Source organism: Tamandua tetradactyla, chromosome 3 (assembly GCF_023851605.1).
Source record: "Tamandua tetradactyla isolate mTamTet1 chromosome 3, mTamTet1.pri, whole genome shotgun sequence".
NCBI classification, from domain to species: Eukaryota; Metazoa; Chordata; class Mammalia; order Pilosa; family Myrmecophagidae; genus Tamandua; species Tamandua tetradactyla.
This window is the reverse complement of record NC_135329.1, coordinates 155096518-155117738: the sequence shown is the minus strand read 5'-3', so window position 1 is coordinate 155117738 and position 21221 is coordinate 155096518. Positions and strand designations below refer to the sequence as shown.

Genomic DNA, 21221 nt, shown 5'->3' with positions numbered 1-21221 from the left:
GCTTTTCCTTAGCTACTGGATCCTGCAGAAGGGGTTTATTCGTTCATTGGACAAATGAATAAGTGAACAAATAATTACAGAGATCATGGACAGAGCAAGGAAGGAGCCAAAGAACAATGCTATAGGTATATGAAATTCAGATGAATGGTCAGAGAGGTCACCAATATGAGGAGGTAACAGTGCAACTGAAATGAAGGGAAGAACATTTCAGGCAGAGGGAACAATATGTGCAAAAGAGACAAAGAGCTTGGAGTGTTCAAGGGAATAGAGGTATGTGACTGGTGGGGAGTGAGCCAAGAGTCAGTCTGGTGAGATAGGTGGTGCAGGTAGGTGGAGCCCAGATCAGGCATAAGTTTAATCTCATGGTATAGTGTACTCACTGAGAACCCATTGAAATTAATAAGAAAGATTCTTAAAGGAATGGCAATTCCATGCTTTTCTCTCTTCCATTTTAGTGAATATGACCTTTTCCCAGTCAACCTGAGGCATCAATCCTTCTGCCTCATTAAGGGATGGGGAGTGGAAATAATGTTATTATAGATGAAAGTAAGGACAAATCAGAAACCCAGCTTTCAATATCTAAATGGAACTCTTGAGTCCCCAGAAGGTAACAGTCTTGAAAGCCATGCTTTGTTCCTGTTCCTACAAAAAAGGGGTTTCCAGATTCCTTCCCTAACACATCTGATCCAGGCTCCTAGGCTTGAACTTTGTTCGTTAGTACTCTGTGTCAAATAAAAGATATTGGATAGAGGGACCTCTGGACATAAAATCAGAGAGTTTTCTTCTATATGATATGGAAAAAGCACACCTCTTCTGGCCTGCTGGGTGTGGAAAACAGGAGGCAGATAGAAAGTGTCTACGCAAGTGGTCAGCTAAGGTCGTTTGACCTTTTACCTTGGAGCTGCAATTCCAGGGTGGGCAGCATGTTTGGTTGAAGGAGATAAGCTAAATCAGAGAGGATTTTTCCATGAGTTATTAAGTTAGCTATGACAGAGTGAAAAATTATAGTATGTTAATTAATTGATGTGTGGTGTGGCCAATCCCAAGCCTCCCTCCATGCCTACGGAGGCTGGAGGGCCCACAGAGTCCTGCCTGCCCTATAAGGAATGCAAAGTCAGCTGAGATAGGGCCAGTGGATTTGCCGTGAACCCTCCATGGCCCACCATGGCAAGGGGTCAGCAGGTCCAAAACAGTGGTCACTGGTTGACTGTCTCGGTAGAGATCTAGATGGAAGATGTGGCTGAAATTTAGAGGGTCTTATAGTATTAGCAAAGGCAAAGATTGGGTTGGAACAGCAGGAAATGACCATGTTTCCCAGACTGAGCCAGTTGAACAGACAAATGACAGATTTCGGCAGTAGATGTCTGCTGGGAACCAATTGACCTGAGAGATAGGAGACATTGTTGTAGTGACCAGAAGCCTCCCAAAAAGGCAGGGACCAGCAGTCTTGAGTCTGAGGCCACTTCTTTCCTGCCACCATAAGGTCATGGAAAGCCAATTCCCTATAAACCCAAAGCCTCCTTAAAGAAAAACAATAGCAGAGGCAAAAAGGAAAGACTGAGCACTTACTAGGATAAAACTGAGCTCTTAGAAAGAGAATATTTCTGCAAAATGATGAAATAGCATTAATTATCACTTTGTTCATGTATTCACTTATTCGGTAAATAACCATTGAGTGCCTCCTATATACCCTGCCCAGGGAGCACGGCAGACACTAATCTCTGCCCTCTCGGAATTTACATTCTAGCGAGAGTAGCTCCAAGTTGAAACTATAAGAAAAACCAAACAGATTAATTAGAAAAATAAAGATGCTGCAATTTATTTTCACATCTAAGTAATGGTACATTTTATTTTTTTAATCATGCAATAATGGGGATGAAAAGTATTCTGGTGATACATATGAACTTTTGGTTAAGATAAGCTAAAAATGACTTCAAAGTTTATTCTTGATTGGATGCTAAACTTAAATAACTTGACATTTTATCATAGATCAGTTATAAAGTCATAGAAGTTCAGAGCTAGAAAGTATCTTAAGGTCATCGGGCCTGACCTCTTAGTTTGACTTACAAGGAAAGTGACGTGCAGGGAGTTGAAGAGAAAATCTGTGCTAGAGTTGGGATTTAAATATATGTTCCTTAATGTTAGTCTAGGAACAGAGCTTCCATTTAGATCTTAGTAAAAAATATTAATCACTTTGCTTGTTAAGGTCACCTTGGTGTCAGCAGGCCTTTGGAAGCTAAGGACTGGCTCTTATAACTATTAGGAACGCAGTGAGCAATGTAATGAAATTTAAATAGGGTGTTTAAATAGTGGTCCCCAAGATGACAACATATCCACTAGAGGGTAAAAGCCTATGGTCAAATGAGACATCTGAGTTCAAATATCAGCTCTTACCATCTAGTAGTATATTAAGCATCTTCATCAGTCATGAAACTTGTAGCAAGAAAGCTAGTATAAAAAATGGGTAAGTAACTGAAATTGTGAATGATGTACCCTGAAAGGATAGGTCAGATTTGTTATATTTAAAATGTTTTCATCCCACACACTTTTATGCCATTCTCCCCACCCCCTTCCCTCCCCTCCCCCCCACCCTCCCCTCTTCTCCCCCCTCCCCCCCACCTCATGGAGAAGGGACAGTGTTGTGGTTAGTCCATTAGGAATAGTTCACACGCTGCCACTTGACTCAAAGTGTAGTTGACCAAGTGGTGCTTTACTTTACTGAAGCAATATTTACAGCTATGACAAATGAAAGTATGGCAGTGTCTGTATTTAATGCACATTTCTCACTTTTTCTTGGGTTTATTGTGGTCTAGGTACTTTTCTGAGAATGCATTGCATGTTCATATTTCATCTTTCATAGGAGATACATCAGAAAAAGATTGAGAAAAACTGATCTGGAATTCAGGTATATGAACTGTACTGTAATCATAGATAGGGCTAGCTCTAACCTCGGGGAAAGGTGAACAGGCAAGATTGAAAGAGGCAGTTCTATTTTTTTTAATTCAAAATATTATGTATGTATATAACGATGGTTGAAGTTGCCATCCAATCTGTTCTTTCTGACATGCCCTTTCCCTTCCTCCTGAGTTCAAAATTCACTTACATATGTAACTTGGCATTGTGTTAAAAAATAAAGAACACACGTCATCTCAAGACTGATTTTTTTTACTATACTTGTGTGGCAACCTGATAATCAGCAGATGCATTCATTTTCAGAGTTTGGGCTGTCAGAGTACTACATAATCCTTCCTCCATTGCATGTTTTGACACTTCCATTGTTACAATTGATAGACTATTAAAACATTACTGTTAACTATAGTCCATAGTTTGCATTAGGTGTATCTTTTCCCCATATATCACTCTATTATAACACTTTGTAATAATGATGCACATTTGTTTCAGTTCATGAAATAACACTCTTATATCTGTACTATTAACCACAATCATCATCCAGAACAGGGTTCACTGTATTATACAATCACATTTTATACAGTGACATACACGTCCTAAACTTTCCCTTCACCAGCATTTGCATGAGTAATTTAGTGCTGCTAATTACACTCACAATAATGCGCTACCATCACCGCCATCCATTTCCAAGCATTTGCAATCAACCTAAATAGAAATTCTACATGGATTAAGTATCAGCTCCCCATTCTTTGCCCTCATTCTATCTCCTGGTGATCCGTATTCTAGACTCTAAGTCTGTAAGTTTGCTTATTATAATTAGTTCATATTATAGATCTCTTAAAATATATGTCCTTTTGTGTCTGGCCTATTTCATTGACTATAATGTCTTTAAGGTGCATTATGCTGTTGCATCATTAGAACTTTGTTCCCTCTTACAACTGAGTAATATTCCATTGTATGTAAACACTACAGATTGTTTATCAGTTCTTCAGTTGATGGACACACTTGGGTTGCTTTCGTTTCTGGCAATTATGAATAATGCCACTATGAACATTGGTGTGCAAGTTTCTGTTGGCATCCTTGCTTTCAGTTCTCTGAGTATATACCAAGTAGTGGGGTTGCCAGATCATATGGCAATTCTATTCTTAGCTTCCTGAAGAACTGCCAAACTATCTTCTGCAGCGGCTGCAACATTTTACATTCTCACCAGCAATAAATAAGTGTTTCTATTTCTCCACATCCTCTCCAACACTTTCTGTTTTCTGTTTTGTTTTTTTTAATAGTAGGCATTCTAGTAGGTGTGAAATGGCACCTCGTTGCGGTTTTGATTCACATTTCCCTAATAGCTAATGATGTTGAACATCTTTTCATGTACTTTTTAGTTACCTGTATTTCCTCTTTGGAAAAATGCCTATTCAAGTCTTTTGCCCATTTTTAAAATTAGGTTGTTTGTCTTTTTACTGTTGAATTGTAGGATTTCTTTATATATTCTGGATATTAAACCTTTATCAGATATATGATTTCCAAACATTTTTTTCCCATTGAGTAGGCTGTCTTTTCACTTTTTTGACAAAATCCTTTGAAGCACAAAAGTTTTTAGGTCCCACATACCTATTTTTTCTTTCATTGCTTCTGCTTTGGATATAAAGTCTTACCACTAGATCTTGGAGCTGCTTCCTTACATTTTGTTCTAGGAGTTTTATGGTCCTAACTCTTATATTTAGGTCTTTGATACATTTCAGTAAGCTAAGCTTCTTCTTTCATTCTTTTGCAATGGATGTCCAGTTTTCCTAACACCATTTGTTGAAGAGACTGTTTTGTCTTAGTTGGGTGGACTAGGCAGCCATGTCAAAAATCAGTTGACCATAGATGTGAGATTTCTGAACTCTCAATTTGATTCATTGGTTAATATATCCATTTCTATGCCAATAACATGCTGTTTTGACCACTGTTGCTTTGTACTATGCTGTAAAGCCAGAAATGTGAGTCCTCCAACTTTGTTCTCCTTTTTCAAGATGTTTTTGGCTATTTGGAACCCCTTACCTTTCCAAATAAATTTGTTAATTGGTTTTTCCATTTCTGCAAAGTAGGTTGCTGGAATTTTGACTGGGATTGCATTGAATCTGTAAGTCAATTAAATGTTTTAATTATGCTTTGAAAGGAAATAATGACAGTAGTGATAATAGGCATTCTGTTAGTGATTCAGATCCAAGAAAGTCTGATCTGGAACTAGAACAAAATTTTCTGCAGTGTAAGTTTAAGTCTTCAAAATGAAACCATTTTTAATGTCATCTATTTTTTAGCCATCCATACACTCTCTTAAAAATGCTTGTCTTTCTTTTATTGCTGTAAGTAAAAAAAAATTGATTGCATAATACAAAAAACTCGGACACTCAGACGTGTGTGTGTGCATGTATTTTCTTCTCTTTCTTTTGCAGTTTCCCCTCCCAGCTGGAAAACCAATTTGGGTACAGTGTCATCTATAGGATTGAGCAATATTTGTTTTACTAATTTTCGTAGCTCTGACTGGCTTCGTGGACTTCATCAGTTGGAAATGGTATCTTCAACTTCAGCCAAGTGTAGGTTATTAGGTTATGAGTGCCAGAAATGATGAGTCGTCTCCACACTTCAGTGTGAATGAAAGCCAGATTATAAAATAATTATAATTGCTCTAAGGAGAGCCGGCCATGCAGGCTGAGCCCATCTTTCTTCATTATTTTGTATGCAGTTCTTATTTTAACAGAACAAACTTTCAGAGGGTACTCACATGGGACTGCTGAACCAGCTGCACAACTTTTATTTTGAAGAAAAATGTTGAGCCTCAGAGCAGCATATTTTAAAGACAGGGAGGGACTTAACCTTTCCAAACTTGACCAGCATGTGGAAAGAGTGCTCTCATGGCTGCAATAACTTAGGGAGCTCCTACCTGGGTGACACTTGGGGTAGGAAGTTTTCTGTGTGTTTTGTTCTGTCTCCAAGGGTCCCGTGCACTTCTGCCTGGATCAACGTGACTTCTGGTGGTTTTGCACACCCAGCTCTGTGGGGGAGTACCCCGACGTGCCTATCTCATGTGGCCTCTATGGACACACTGCTCAGCTGGCAGAGAGCAGGGAAGTGTTCTCCCAGCACCCAAAAAGAGAAAGGAAAGTCTTTTTTCCTTCTGGGCTCCTTGCAGCACAATAGACCAGGATAAGCTCCCACGTTTCCTCCCTGGATTTTCTGGAGTGGTTTCTAGGAAGAATTTAAAACTTCACCTTTAAATGGATGACTATGTCACTATCAGGAAGAAATATCTCCAAAGACCTATCTTTAGGTAAGTAATGCTATATCCCAGGTGGCTGCTGGAGTGTTAGGAACATTAGTTTCTCTTCTTCATCCTAAACTTGAGAATTCTGGCAGTAAACTGCAGCAAAGCAATCGAGTGTGTGCCGAAAGTTTGACTTCGTACTGAAGGGGTCCTTTTTATTTTTCTCTTCTCTAAAATTCAGTACTTAAGCTGTTATCAACTCTTGAAAATGTATTTTAAAAACATCTTAGCTATTCAAAAGCATAAATGACATAGCGCTGGAAAAACTTTTGAAGCATTATGCAATCTCTAACTGTTTTCGATGGTTGCATAGCCCTCTAAATGGGAAACACTGTTCTTGGTTCTTTGAATTGATTACACTCAGGAGGCAGTGTTTAGTGTTATGAATGCTACACCTTTTTGAAATAATGCATAGAGAGATACATTTGAATTTAATAGCTACCATACTAGAGTGCACATTTTGCAGCCAGAACAGCAGTTAAGGAAAGAATAGGGCAATAGAAGAAAATTTATACACTACTGGAATCTGTGGATTGACACTGGGGTGGAATTTGTGGCCAGGCAAAATGTAGATACAGTAAAATGGATTGAGCTAAAGTTTTATTTTCATTGGAAGGATGTTTTTTCTCCAAGGAAGTAGAAATTTCTTCTTTGATTCTTTAACTCCTGATTCTTTAAAGTTAACTATTATGTGCCTTATAATTCAGAATTTGAAATTATGAATTTTAAGTTAGCTAGAAAATCAACACAATTTCTGCCTCTTAGAACAGATTTTCTTTAAAAAAAAGTAAATTATATAGTATATTTCTGTTTTCTCCCAAATATTATTTAATATCACATTTATATAATATTATATAATTACATATATAATATATTAATATAAAATTAAATAATAATAAAATATTATTTAAACATAGCTGTGATATTACAGGGCACAATACCAAATGTTAGCGTCAAATTGCAGCCATTGGTTGTTGATCTAGAATTAGTTACAGGAGAACAGAAGTTTTTGGATGAAATTCCTGGCATTCTATTGTTGCATAATAAAAGTGGGCCTCAAGGGGTATAATTATAAAAATATGGCCATTTTTATTCATCAGTGAAGCACTACTGTAGTATTATTGATTGCAACAATATCCTTTTGTAATGCTTAAAATAAAATGCTAGACCAATCTTGCTTTAAAACCTTCTTTAAATATCTTTAAATCCATGTTTGCACATATCTACTTAAATATGTATTTGTAATTTTCATGCAATAATGGTTGTAGTAACAACAACAAAACCCCAAATGCGTATTTATCCTTCATATGTCCCCAAAGTTGATCCAACCATGTATGGTTAATCTCTATTTTCTCCCCATTGTCTATGCTACTTCAAAAAGGCATGAAAGTTGGACATATGATTCCAAACTTCACCCCGCCTGGCATCTTCCTAAGAGGACACCTACAGTAGTGCAAGGAGGCAGGGTTATTCCGGATGAAATCAGATCCATTTTGTCTCCACCTTTAGTGTCTTACCTGACTGAGGCGCTCCTGGGATTGAGCGAGGTGGCCCTTCACCACTGGTCTCTGCCAAATCCTCATCCCCCCGATAAATTAGGCTTAAGTGCTACTCGCAGGTGCATTGCTCCTCAACTGCACTTCTATTCCTTTTTTAAAAAAAATATAAAGGACAGATCCTTTATGGAAGTGGAAATTCCTCATCCAAATACCTTGAATAGCATTTGGTAGCTTCAAATGACTGCTTCATGATCCTGGGGATGTAAAAGAGAAAATGCAGCTATCAAAAAGGTCATATGAAATATTTCACTCACTCAGTTGTTTCAAGCAAGTATAGAAATGGTTCCCTGCCTGAAAATAGTGTAAGTCCTGGTGTGGAGTGGGACTAATTGGTCAACTGGCACATTGACATCTGGCTTTGCTTTTGAGAAAGGATGATTTTGATGAGGAAAAATGGAGGTAGAGTGTATCTTGAAGAATTAAAATAACTAGGCATAACTCCTCAGAGAAAGGTTTGGGCTGATGTTTCAGAAGATACAGCATGAACTTCCTTAGAGCTAGTTGTGCTTTGGGACATTCAGAGAAGTAGTTTAAACTTACTTTTGACAACTTTGGCCCCTATCCCATGCTCCACTTCGTTTTCTTTGTCAGCCACCTTTCCTGAGTGCCCTGTCCCCTTAAGCTGTTCCTTGGTTATCCAGCGTTTCATATTGAAACATCATCAGGGATGCCCTTTCTAGCCAGAGACCCATGTTCCAGAGCCTTCCGCTGTTAATACGCACTTGCTTGCACACACACACACACACTCCATCAGGGGCCTTGAACACTGGTTCTCAATCCATTTGATCAGCAACTTTGCACTAACGTGTTCCATATGTCCCATTTATACTTTATCTGAAATTTTGTGAAAATAATATCTTGGCTGTTCATAAATAATTCATTTAAAATTTCAAGCACTAAGATAGAGCAGTCTTGAAAGTTTTGTGTGTGTGTGGAAACATCAGATGTAGTAACAGGCTTCCAAATTTCAATATAGAGGCCACCGTCTCCTACAATTGAACTTATATTTTCAATTCATTTGATCTCATACTGTCTGATGACTACAAGTGTCCAGATACTGTGTTTGGACATTTGGGAGTTGAGACATGAAAAACATCCTACCTATGCTCTTATATGACATATCACCTAATATAGTACATGGCAGATGATGGGTGCCAGAAAGGAGTAGCCACTGGGAGATTATAGTAGAAGAGACAGATTTCAGTAACACCTAATTCTGACACCTAAATGTTCTAAGGAAGCTGAGAACAAGAATTTTCTTTTCAACTTCAATTTCTGAGACTGAATTAACATCAATATTCCATCAAAATAATCCTCCTAAGTTTCAGAAAGTGAAAGTGGTCCAATGAGTGTAGAAACTTAGTTGAGAGATTTTGGAGTATATGGCAGACATTGAAATCTTCTCTTCATAGCTGGCTAAGGTATTGGAGGGGACTGGGAGAAATATAACTAAATTATTACTTAGATTCTGTCCCCAAGAATGTCTTTGTCCACTAAAATAGTGATTCTTAAATCATTTCACAGAGCTAGGTATCCAACCTATTTTTAAAAAATCTTCCTTGGGAATTTTATACAGATATTTTCATGCCAGGTCTGTGAGGTGGGAAGCAAAAGCAAAGTTTCTTTTCTGGTCGAGGCCAGAGTCTATTTTCTCTCTTTCACTCGCATTATGTGGAATTTAGGGGTCCCTGAGAACCTTCATTCATGAACATAAACAAATGGTGAATCCTAAACATACTTGGCAGTCCTGTCTTCAGACACTCTTCCGTTCAGGCTCCTTTTGATAAAACATGCTCCTTCCACTCAGGAGCAAACACTTCAGGTACTACAATTTTACAGGAAAGAAACACTATAATGGAAAAGTATGCTGACATTTTTTTTCACTCAAAAACAGTGAGCATTGTCTTGTCACCCAACAACTTATAGGTCAAATTACGTAGATGTTTAAATCTAAGATGTCAGTCTCCACTTGATATCAGAGCTATCCTACTGATAAACCTTCTTTTCAGCCTTCCCAAACTAGTTTCCTGTAATAGCAGCGAGTTGTTTACCTTCATCATAATAGTTATCTCTTGATGGAAATAGATTCATCAATATATGCTTTAATATTAACACATGCCTTTCATCAAGGCATGGTACATATATTCAAACAATGTACCGTATAAACTTGGCAGAACAATTGCTGAAGACATTTCCGTCTATCGCATGCTCATTGCTTAGTAATCTTTCCAAATTCTCACATGTTAAGGCACCCTTAAACTTTGATACCAAGAAAAACTTGTTTCTTCAATAACGTTGTTTAAGTAAACGTATTTCTAATGAAATTCAGGGCCACAAAGTGTTCATTTCTGGGTTTTTTTTATAATAATCTCCTTCAACTTGATTTGATATTTGGTTTTGTCAACTTCCATTTCTTGTACACCTTTTTCTATTTATGCCTTCAAATCGAAATAGGTAAGAAATAAAATTAATTAATTTAAACAGTTTTTATATATTAAGCCCTTTTTAGTGTTCTTTGGAACTGGCAGCTTTTTGAAACTCTTTCATGATTCAAAAGTGGATACATTACTTTTGTGGTGATTTTCCATTAGAAGCAGCAGTAGAAATCCATAAACAAAATCGCGCAAATGGTTCTTCATGGATTATAGAAAGGAGAACTGGTCTATGCATCCAGGAGCTGAGACTAGTCAAATGGCTTCCAGGACCAAGACTAAATAATAAAGCTTTTTGGGATCTTCACAGAATTTAAGAACACGCAGTTTCTTATTTTTGTATGTGTTCAAAAGTTTTATTTTTACAAGTATCTGTTAGTAGAGGAATTCGGAACGTGTTTTTGGCAGGCATATTCTATTCACATAGAGATGTAGAAAGCACTAGGATGATGTAAGAGCACCTAAGGAAGCAAAAAGGCAGATCCTAATTTTGTTTGTGAAGCTAGTAGAAATGATTGGTAACCTATTGCTATGTCTGAATTCTAATTTCAACATTTGTGATCTGTCCTTTATAGAGGAGTATCATAAGGTGTTAGTTATGATTTAAAGATATTTAAAATCACCAGCCATTGATATGTAATAATTTTTATGCATTCCCACATTTAAGCTAAGTGTATTAGCATTGTGTCAAAGCTAAACCAGAATTTGCTGACCTGCAAGGGTGCAATGCATTTTACATTTTTGCACATTAATGAGGTATAAAGCCTGAACAACTTTGCCAATTTACTGTGATTTTCTGGGCCACAGGTCCAAGTAGAATTAAATTATTAAAATGTTTCAGGTTCATTTTTCATAGTCTCTTGGTAACAGTAAAACACTTGAACAAATAATATAAAATGTAGTCAATTTAAGGTTTGAAGAAATTCAAATACATTGTTGGATGTTAGAATTTTTATCTCACAAATATTTAAGTATTATAATACTCTTTGATTTAAGCCTTATTTAAACCTTCCTCTCACCCATAGAGAGAAAAATAAATTAGTACACAGTCACTGGAGGGAAAAGAGATCACATAGAAAAAAATTAAATGAGTTGCTGAAGTTGTATATTAAACAACCCTTCTTTTTTAATGTAATTCGTTTCCTCAATGGAAAAGCTCTGTATAAATTGAATATGAAATAAATGTATAATTCTATATTTATGAAGATTCTTAACTAATTTTTAGCTCTAAAGTTGAAAGTGGTTGTGGATTCATTTATTGGGGGTTGGGAGGGAAAGGAAGAATTTACCTGTAAGTTGACATAGCCACTAAAAGTTTAGTTTAAGGGTTTTGTTTTATTAAATGTCAGTGATTATTTTTTTGTAAATGATGATTAAGTAAAACAACCAAATAAAATTATATTTAGGACTTTCCCTCTTCCTATGAAAGTGAAAAATGCATCCAGAAAACAGATTTCAGGCAACGAACTTAAATGTTTTAACCTTAGACTTAATTCTGACCTAATTGTCTAGGTCAGAATTATTATTCATGGTCAGCAGTTGTTGTATGACTTACTGAGCAAGAAGCAGAAATCAGCTGATCTTTAAAGAAGATTACAAGAACAAAGCAAAAAAACAAAGAATACATTTGAATGTAAAGTGGCAATTTTTATTGTTTAAATGATCAGACATCATTGTCTTTTTTTTTTCGGTGGTGATAAAAATACCTCTATTTTGTTAGTAGTCAGCACAAACAGATAAAAGTAATTTGTTGTGGGTTTTAACAGCAGCCAGTAAATAATTTATACTCTCTGGTACTATTTTGACAACAGTAAACACAATGTTAAATTACCTCCAATAAAATTATTACTATTATCTTTAGCAGTAAGTAGTAAATGAATAGTAATAACTATTGTTTATTGAAACTTTATTTTTAGGTAAGTTATATATTTAATCTTCAGAGAAAGTCTATGAGGAGGTATTAAATCAACAATTAACAATTTTGTTTATGGATTCAGGAAAAAGGGGCAGATTAAAACATGTATGTATCTTTTGCTCAGGAGTTATACAAATCTTATAACAGCTTGGTAATAACTTGCATTTGTCTTGGACTTTGGTGTGATTTATAGTGGCTCTTCAAAATCTGGAATGTTTGAAATAAGGAAGATTACAATTATGCAGGTATAATGATATATTGGGGATAATATTATGGTTTTATAAATAATCAGCCTGACACACATAGTATTTGGTTCAAGGTAATGTAAAAAATAGTGATGCTGGTGGATGCTTGTTTTAAAAATGACCTGTAGGTTTGTAGAGATGGAATAAGGTTAAAACAGTCTACAGTATTTATAAACTCAGTCTCTTCAGTTCTGTGACTGGACATAATATAATTTTGACAGTTAGTTCTCATGGGAAAGCTTCAGTTTATTTATGTATTTGATTACGGCCGCTAGGACATGAGCTCTAATTGAGGAAAATCCAACATTTCCTGAACTGGAGCTGCTGAAAAACTGTGGGTCAAAGTTGCAGTGCACTTGAAAGAACAGATGGTAATGCTTCCAGATTTATCTTTCTAACATCCCAAGCCTGCTCCATCACACTGTGCTTTTGCTATGGAGAGATGTCAGTTCTGACTCAAGCTGCCCATCTTTAACATTTTAGAAGCTTTAGACTTTAAAATCTCAGGATTATTTTGGGAAGAGTTTTTTTTATTAAAGCAAAATAGGTATTTACATATTAACCAATTGTTTATGTATATTGAAAATTATGGACTTTGATCATAAAACCCATCCCTTTAGCTTTTAAAATAGTAATAATTAATTAAGAGTCAGAGAGCTTGGAAAAAATGTTTAAAGACCGATAGTAATGAAAAACAGTAAGACTGTCTTGAATGCACAAACGTGGCAATGTTGGGTGTCCTGATTGAGAAAGGAGAAGAAAATTCTGCTAGGTCAATTTTAAATTATATAATTAAATTAAAATTTGAGTGCAAGTAAGGAAATGTGAGAAGCTAGGAGCATTTGTTCATTAGAGATCCTCTCTAACATATTTTCCAAATACTTATATCTATTCCAGTGATAATACCTTGGCAAAGAGAAAATGAGGCTCCTGCTAATCTCTGCGCCCACTAATTAATCATTTGCTGCTTGACCTAGCTGCATCCAATTGTTCCTCAACTCTGAGAGCCTATGGCATTTTAACTGCATCTCTTGCTGCATGTATCAATTTTTCATTCTGTTATAATTTCTTATGTGGATCAACTCTCCTACAAAATTGTAAGATTCTTGAGGCTAGAATCAATATTGGAATTATTCTGTATTTCTGTAAGTTTTGGTTCAGGGTATTTCATAAGTAAGCATATATCTAGTTGTCAAATTTAAATGCCAAAAGGGACCCATCAATGCTGCAACTTTGTAAAGTAGGATGTGTTGGGAACTGAAGTCGATGGGAAAATGATGGCATCTGGAGTCACATTTTTAAAAACACTGACAGACTAAACAAAGTCCAGCTGTGTAATGCTAGCTGGTGACTCTTGAAATAAATAAGTAATCTAATGAGTAATTTGTTTTATTAGGTCCTCACACTGGTCATCTCTCCATTTTCAGAAGGAATGATGGCTAGTACAGTTTGGCTATGAATTCTGGTAGCTACATTCAAGAGAATTACTTGGGAAACGGATATTTGATTCTTGTCTCTAACCCTAGTTAAAGAGTGTATTCTATAACACATCTGTACTGATAAACCATATTTAATTTTATAACATTAAATGAACAGAAGAGTAAATAAACATTTGTTTAATACATAAAATGCATTAATGTTGTTTTGAATTATTCCAGTATCAGGGACTCAGAGCCTGTGGCCCATCCCACCTTTGAACAACTGTGACTCATTAGAAAGTAGTTTCTTAAATTGAAATCTGTCTCCCTACCATGACCACCTTGTTTTACAGTTCTCTCTCTTAGTGGATTTGGAACAAGAAGGATTTAGACTCTGTCTCTAATAGAATAGCCCTTCAAATACTGAAGATGACTGTATCAGCTGTTGCTGTGATGAAATCTCCCCAAAACATTCCTTTATCTCATCAATAGTTTATGCAGCCATTGAAGAGGTAGCACATAATTTGGAAATTTATTTCATGTTGTTAAAGTTGTTGGAGTGACCCGTGAGGATAGGAAAAGATATATTAACAGAACAGTGAGGTACAGAGGACTATTGTGTGATGCCCATGGGTCAAACGTGGCTCACCTGCCTGCAGAATACCAGTGTGCCTGCGATTCCTGGTCTGGGAAAAAGCTTCACCTAATCACTTAACACATAAGCGATTATACCCATGATGACCGTCCACATTTTCCCAGTTCTTCTTGGATGATTAATTTCCACCAAATGCCATGCTAACAAACCTGAGGAAATTAATTATTTTAATAGAAGCTGTATATAATTAATAATGTACTTTGGTGCAATTCAATTCCAATTCCATCAAAACTATGACATGAAAAGGAGTCATTGGAAATAGTAATAGAATAAAGCTTCCATATGCATTTGAATTATCTTTGGGTGACATCATTATGTGAATTCTCTTGGGAGTTGTATCCATTGTCTTATAAAAATTATTTGTTCTTTATGGCATTAATTTGTGAAAATGTTGTCTGTACTGAACCCAACCATCCACCCCCAGAAAAGGAAAACAATACCTATGATAGTTAGGTTCAAGTGTCAGTTTGACCAGGTGATGGTACCTAGTTCTGTTACTGTGGTCTTGAATCATTAGCATGTGCCTCTGTAGTCAGCTAAGGGAAGGTCCTCCACAATAAGTGATGTTGAATGTAATTAGCTGGAGTCTTAAAAGGGAGAGGTCATAAGAGAGCTCAATGCAGTACAGCCCATGCAGCTCAGCATACCTCACTCAGCATACCCCATTCAGCCCTTGCATTTCAGCTCAGACATTTGGAGATGCAGAAAGGAATCACTCTGGGGAAAGCTGTTGGAACCCAGAAGCCAAGAGAGAAGGCTAACAGCATCACCCGGTGCTTTCCCGTGTAAGAGAGAACCTCAGATGAAAGCTAGCTGCCTTTCCTCTGAAAAACTAAAAGTTTTTAACCAAATGAATCCCCTTTTATTAAAAGCCAGTCCATCTCTAGTGTGTTGCGTTTTGGCAGCTTTGACAGATTAAAACAGTACTGAACATTACTATAATGAATAAACATTTTCATTAGAGCCACAAATTATAAATTGTTGATTCTGAAAATGAATCTGTTTAGTATCTACATTAGAATGACAGCTCACAAAGCAACAGCAACACCTTTTGGAGCCATAACCTTAGAAATCTGTTTCAGGAGGTCTGGGGGTAGAAATCTTTGATGTAGCTCTAATGGTCTCCAGTTCATGTTTTTTCATAGGTAGATTTGGTAACTACTTTCCTTAATGATGTAATACAAATACAAATAGGAATGGTATAGCAGAATAATTTGGAAAACCTTTTAATAAGATCAGCAACATCATTAGGACTATAAGCCAAGATCTTTATTTTATTCATTCAAGAAACCCTGCTGATCCTGGGGACCTATGAATATGAAAAGGGCCAAGTTTCTTCTCTGAAAAATCTTAAGTCCTTTCTTAGGATATAGGTCTATAAAGTATGGAAAAAAACTACCACGAGCCCTAAATCAATGGTTCTCAACCTTGGTTGTGTGTCCCTGGGGAACTTTTAAAAATTCCAATGTCTAGGTTAAGTCTCATACCTATGCTATCAAAATTCTTGGGCACAGTCCAGGAGTCAGTATTTTTTAAAGCTCCTGTGGTGTATCTAATATACAGCCGAATTTGAGAGCTATCATCCTTAAGAGAAGTATACATGAAGTGCAATGTCAGGAGAGAGAAGTGTTTTATTCCTATTGGGGTGTTAGGAGATTTTGGAGAGGAAACACTTGAGGGTGAATACTGAAGGGTACATAAGGTCATGGCTATCAAGTGGAGAAAGAGAAAAAGGGCCATCAGGAAGATGGCCTAGCATGAACAAAGGCATGGAGATATGGAAGCGCAAGAAGAACTTGGGGAAGTTTCGGGAATAGATAGGATCTCTGGAGAGTAAAGAGCTGAGAATCTACCATACAGGAATATGGAGCTGAAAATTTGGTTAGAGCTAGAGAATTAGGAGCTTAATGCATTTATTTTGTGAATAAAAAAGAGAGGGAAAGAAAAAAGAAAGCGAGGGAAGACAGGATGAGAGAGAAAAGAAGAAAGAAGGAAAAGGGAGAGAGAACAAGAAAAAAGGAAAGGCAAAAAGAGAAAACCTTTCTCCAGATTTGGAATAACAGGTAGCTGAGTAACCCAGTTCCACCTGACCAGTGACATACAGATGGCTGTGCTCCACCCACAGGGTCTGATGTTAAAGCTGATAAGTGTGATGACAGAAAATCCTGAGCTCAGCAAATGCTATTCTATCTCAGAACGCCATTCCCCTGAGATACTCTCAAAGCATCACAGAAGTTTGGAAAATGCTGCCTGGCACACTCATGCCCTTCTTAGAGATTTGCAGAACATATTAGAATGTTTGCAGCAAAATTTAAGTTTGTTTACCCCAGTATTTCCCAAAACATAATCTATTTCTGCATAATGCTTATTAAAATCTCCAGAAATTAGTACACCAAGGAACATATTTTCATTCTCTGAAATTTCCCCAAAATATGCCTCCTTTATTTTTTCTGAAATTCACTGCTTCAGTTTATCCTTTCTCTTCCTCTGATTATTATTATTTTTTTTGTTTACATTGCCTGACAGTCTGACCTCAAGAAGATTCTCTGTACTTAACACATTACATCTCCTCTTAGAGAAGCTAGACAAACAAAGTTGTTCAGTGAGAGAATGATGTATTATATAACTAGAATGGTGTGAGTTTTTAAAAAAGGAAGAAGAAATATTTTGAAAAGATAATAAATTATGAACAATGTCACATTATTGAAACAGCTGAAGATAAATTAAGAAATAACAGATGGGAGTTCTGTGTGGATTATCACACCCAGGTGTCACTGTATACACAAATCTGGCAGCATTGTACCTAGCTCTTGCGCCTTTTCCTTCATATCATACTGAAGCAAATTTTGTAGCCTTGCCCATAAATTCACACTTAGTGAAAAGGAGACGGTTCAAAATCTGCAAATAAAATCATTTTGAATAGTTGTGGCTTACGCTTGAAGAAGTAGAATCTCATATCAAGAGTTTTAATTGTTTTTATAACCATTATACCATTTGTTCATTAGAAAAGAAACTATGGATATTCCCCTTTCATAGGTGAACAAATTGAGTCTCAAGGGGTCACAGCAACTTTTAGAAGACCTGACATCAAGAACAAGCAGATTTAATGTGGCTTGCCATTACAGATGGCACCTTCATAACAGACAATTTTAGAACATCTTAATGCCAATGCCAGGCCAGCCGTGGGATCCTGCCCTGCTGTATAAGCCATTCTCACAAGCCAAGAAGTGATATGGATCACGTTTTAAATGATTTTTTTGGCTATTTAGAATTATTAAATAGCAATGACTTACATGAAGATTTTTTTCTTTTTTTAGAGATGGGGAGAGAAAAGCTAAATTATTATGTGTTCTCTGGGTCAGATGATTTCCTTGTATTGACAGTACAAACATGTATTTGACATGCCACATATAATGCATTTACTAGGAATTTTAAGAACACAACCTGTTACGTAAAGTACTGTCTCCAGAAGAGGTAAAGAGGAGGGGTAGAAAGACCTTGTTGACACTGAAGGATGTGGCTTCTAAGCTGTACAAAACTAGAAATAAATTATTTGATTGTACTAATAGAAGTGATTAAAATATAATTTTATAGTTGCCATCTTATTAATCAATTTTTTTTCCAGGCATTGTTTTCTCTAACTTTTCTGATATCCAAAATGCTGAGAATTCACAATTTAAAGGTGCTTTGTTTTTCTGTACTTTAGGTCATTCTTGAATACATTAAAACTTCCATATTTTGTTATTTTTAAATATTTCATTTTATAGTGATTTTCTATCCAAAATCTCATGCTAATAATTTATTTTCTAGAGGGAAAAAAAAATCCCACATGTTGTTAAGCCATCAATATAGTCCTCTTACACTGCTGTTTTCTCCCTCCCAAGAATCAAATATTGAGAAAATCTTTACTAAAGGCAATGCATTTTATTTGGTACAGGATAGTGAAAACACAATTTGTTTAAAACACATTTTGTTTCTAGGGTAGATCCAGTATTTCATAATGTTTGCTTTAATGTGCATCTACCTAAATTTTGTACTCATTTAAAAAATGGAAAAACACTTTCTGGCTGCTTTCCAAAGAACTGAGAAAATGCCAAATGCCCATTGACTTAAACATGGTATAAAAATTCTATTTACCAGATTTTAGACAAATTTATTTGAATGTTGAGCTGTTATAATTGAATAATTTTTATCAGTGTATAATTTATTCTGCTTTATCCTTCTTGCTGTCTCCTAACATTATTCCCCACCCTTATCAGCCCAGTTCACAATATTTAGCCTCATTCATTAATTTAATGGAGATGATGTCAGCATAGCACTGGTGGAGGGCCCTAGCTTGCATGGAATGTTTCTTTTCTCGTTTAAATGTCTAGGTAACTATGATTGTTGTTTCCTCACACTCCCTGTTCTTTTCTTTCTTCCTCTTCTCTCCTTCCAGACAGACATCAGAGTATCAAGCATTTCCTGGGTAAGAATAATTTGCTATATGCACAGAAAACTAATGGTTATGCCATTTAAATCTCGAAGAATTCTATCTAAATCTGTGAGCATTATGACATTCAAGTCTATCTCAGAGCAGACCAATGCTTTAGGATTCCCAGGTGGAGAATTGGATCTGTGCTTTTCTTTAAAGATCAGGACCCCTGGAGAAAGGTCTTCACATTGAAGACTCATTTTAGACTAGAATACTTAGGCCATCCCTCCATACCTAACTCAACTACTTGGAAATGCCCATTCTAAAATACTCTTCCCTTAGTTCTTCTATACCTGCACATTACAATTCAATCTCTTTTCTTTCTATTTGCCAGTCTTTAAAATGTAGACTGTGCCTGCTACTTCCACATTCTCTCATTGGCGTCTCTAATCCACCTCTTCTCATAATCTCAGCTATCTTCTCTTTCAGGCAATTCCTAAATTTATATTTGCAGCTCTCACTTCTATCCTCGGTGACAATTTGCACTTCTGCCCATCTCTTGATGTGTCCTTCTAGATGATCTGCTGATACCTGATACTTAATCTATCTTAAAGAGAATTTTATAACATATATATTTCTATGAGAAATAGTACTGGGCGGGCCGCGGTGGCTCAGCGGGCAAAGTGCTTGCCTGCTATGCCGGAGGACCTCGGTTCGATTCCCGGCCCCAGCCCATGTAACGAAAACGGAGAAACAAAATACAATAAAACAAGAAAATGTTTAAAAGATGTTTCCCTTTCTTCCTCTCTTCCTTCCTTCTATCCTTCCTTCCTTCTCTCTGTCTTTCCTTTAAAAAAAAAAAAAAAAAAAAAGAAATAGTACAGGAATGTATGTGTGTAAACTTTGTCCCTTGTAACTGCTTTCCCATGAGTTTTAATAGTTTGATACACACATGTACATACATACGCATATAAAATTACTACAGAATTTCCTACAACTTTATGTCTATTTCAAATGTAAATATTTCAGAAGCAGGCATGATATTTAGTGTTTCCTAAATTGACAGTGAAAATCCCCTTTGTGCTAAATATCTATAAACATATAAAATTTTCCAGGAAAGCTTTGTTTGAGAAATACCACTTAGACAAGAAATACCACCTAGCTTCGCTGCTTTAAGACCCTTTTTGTTGATAGCCCTTAAAGCATAAAACATTTTCCTTTGTACTTCTAATCCTCTTGTCATTTACACTTGGAGTCTTGATTATTTTTTATACCTAAGTTTTGTTTATCATAACAAAACAGTTGTCAAATCCTTTCACTTATGTCCTTAGAAAGTTTTTTTCTCTCTCCTTTTTATTTCCTACCTCTTCAAAGCCTTTTCCTTCTCATCTAATATTTCGTTATTTTTTTCTAATTTGGCTTCTATACTAGCCCTTCTCCCATAGTTCCTTGTTTCTAGAGTTATCAGATTAGTCTTTAAGGCTCAGTCACATTCTTCTTCCATAATTTACTTCATTTTTTACCAAGTAAAATACTAATTCCCCTGGCATTCTAAACACTTTATACTCTCTCCCTCATTTTATCATCCACTTTATCTCTTCTGTTGTTGAGCATTTGGATGGTTTCTTGTTTGGGGCTATTATAAATAGAGCTTCTAAGAGCTTGCTTACATAGGTCTTTGATGGAGATAGGGATAAATGTGCTCTTCTGTTGATTATACTAAAAAATATTCAGAAATCCAGTGCTGCAGTCATTCTGATGACTCATTGTCCCCTGAGACATATTTTGTGCTTCCCTTCCTGAGCCTTTGTCCACTCTGCTTCCCTGCCTCCGTGCTTCCCCTCATCTCCTGTTTGAACCTTCTTTCCTCATCTATGCTTCAAGTACTGGTTCTAGTGTCACTGTCTTCATGAAACATTTCTTAATTCTTCTAGCCAAAAGAAGCTTTTATCCCTTGGGCTTTAATGGGAATAATATTTTATTCATAGCTCTGTACTTTTGAGCATATGTTTCAGAAACTTGTATTTTTATTTAGTGCTTGTCCTATATTCACTTCTTAATATGAACTTATTGGTGGCCGACACCTTGTCATATTCATAGATTTATAGAATGATCATGTTGTAAAAACCTATCTGTATCCATTCACAGATGAATAGAGGAAAAGTTTAAGACGTTAAACGTCCACCAAGTTCTCACAGCCAGTAAATGGCAGAGTCAGGACTAGAAGACAAATTTTGACTCTCAATCAAGTGCTCTTTCCAGTACTGAGTTCTTTGTCTCTCTTGCCTTTCTAGCCCATGGTAACAATAGCTACTAAGCATCTACTGTGTGCCAGGCATCTGTTAGTGCCAGGGCATTAATATGAC

The 21221-nt window shown here is 36.3% G+C and overlaps 1 protein-coding gene across 13 annotated transcripts in view; it reads left to right on the top strand.

Moving 5' to 3' along the window:
* The window catches only part of PDE1A (phosphodiesterase 1A), a 371779-nt gene that overhangs the window by 94701 nt on the left and 255857 nt on the right, over window positions 1–21221 (top strand). The window contains exon 1 of one of the 13 annotated variants that reach the window (XR_013172925.1): window positions 5770–6223. The exons of the other annotated variants lie outside the window; for them this stretch is intronic. The gene's annotated coding sequence lies outside the window, so the exon portion shown is untranslated. Of the gene's footprint in view, window positions 1–5769; window positions 6224–21221 lie in introns of those variants that run through there. 13 annotated transcript variants of the gene reach the window in all.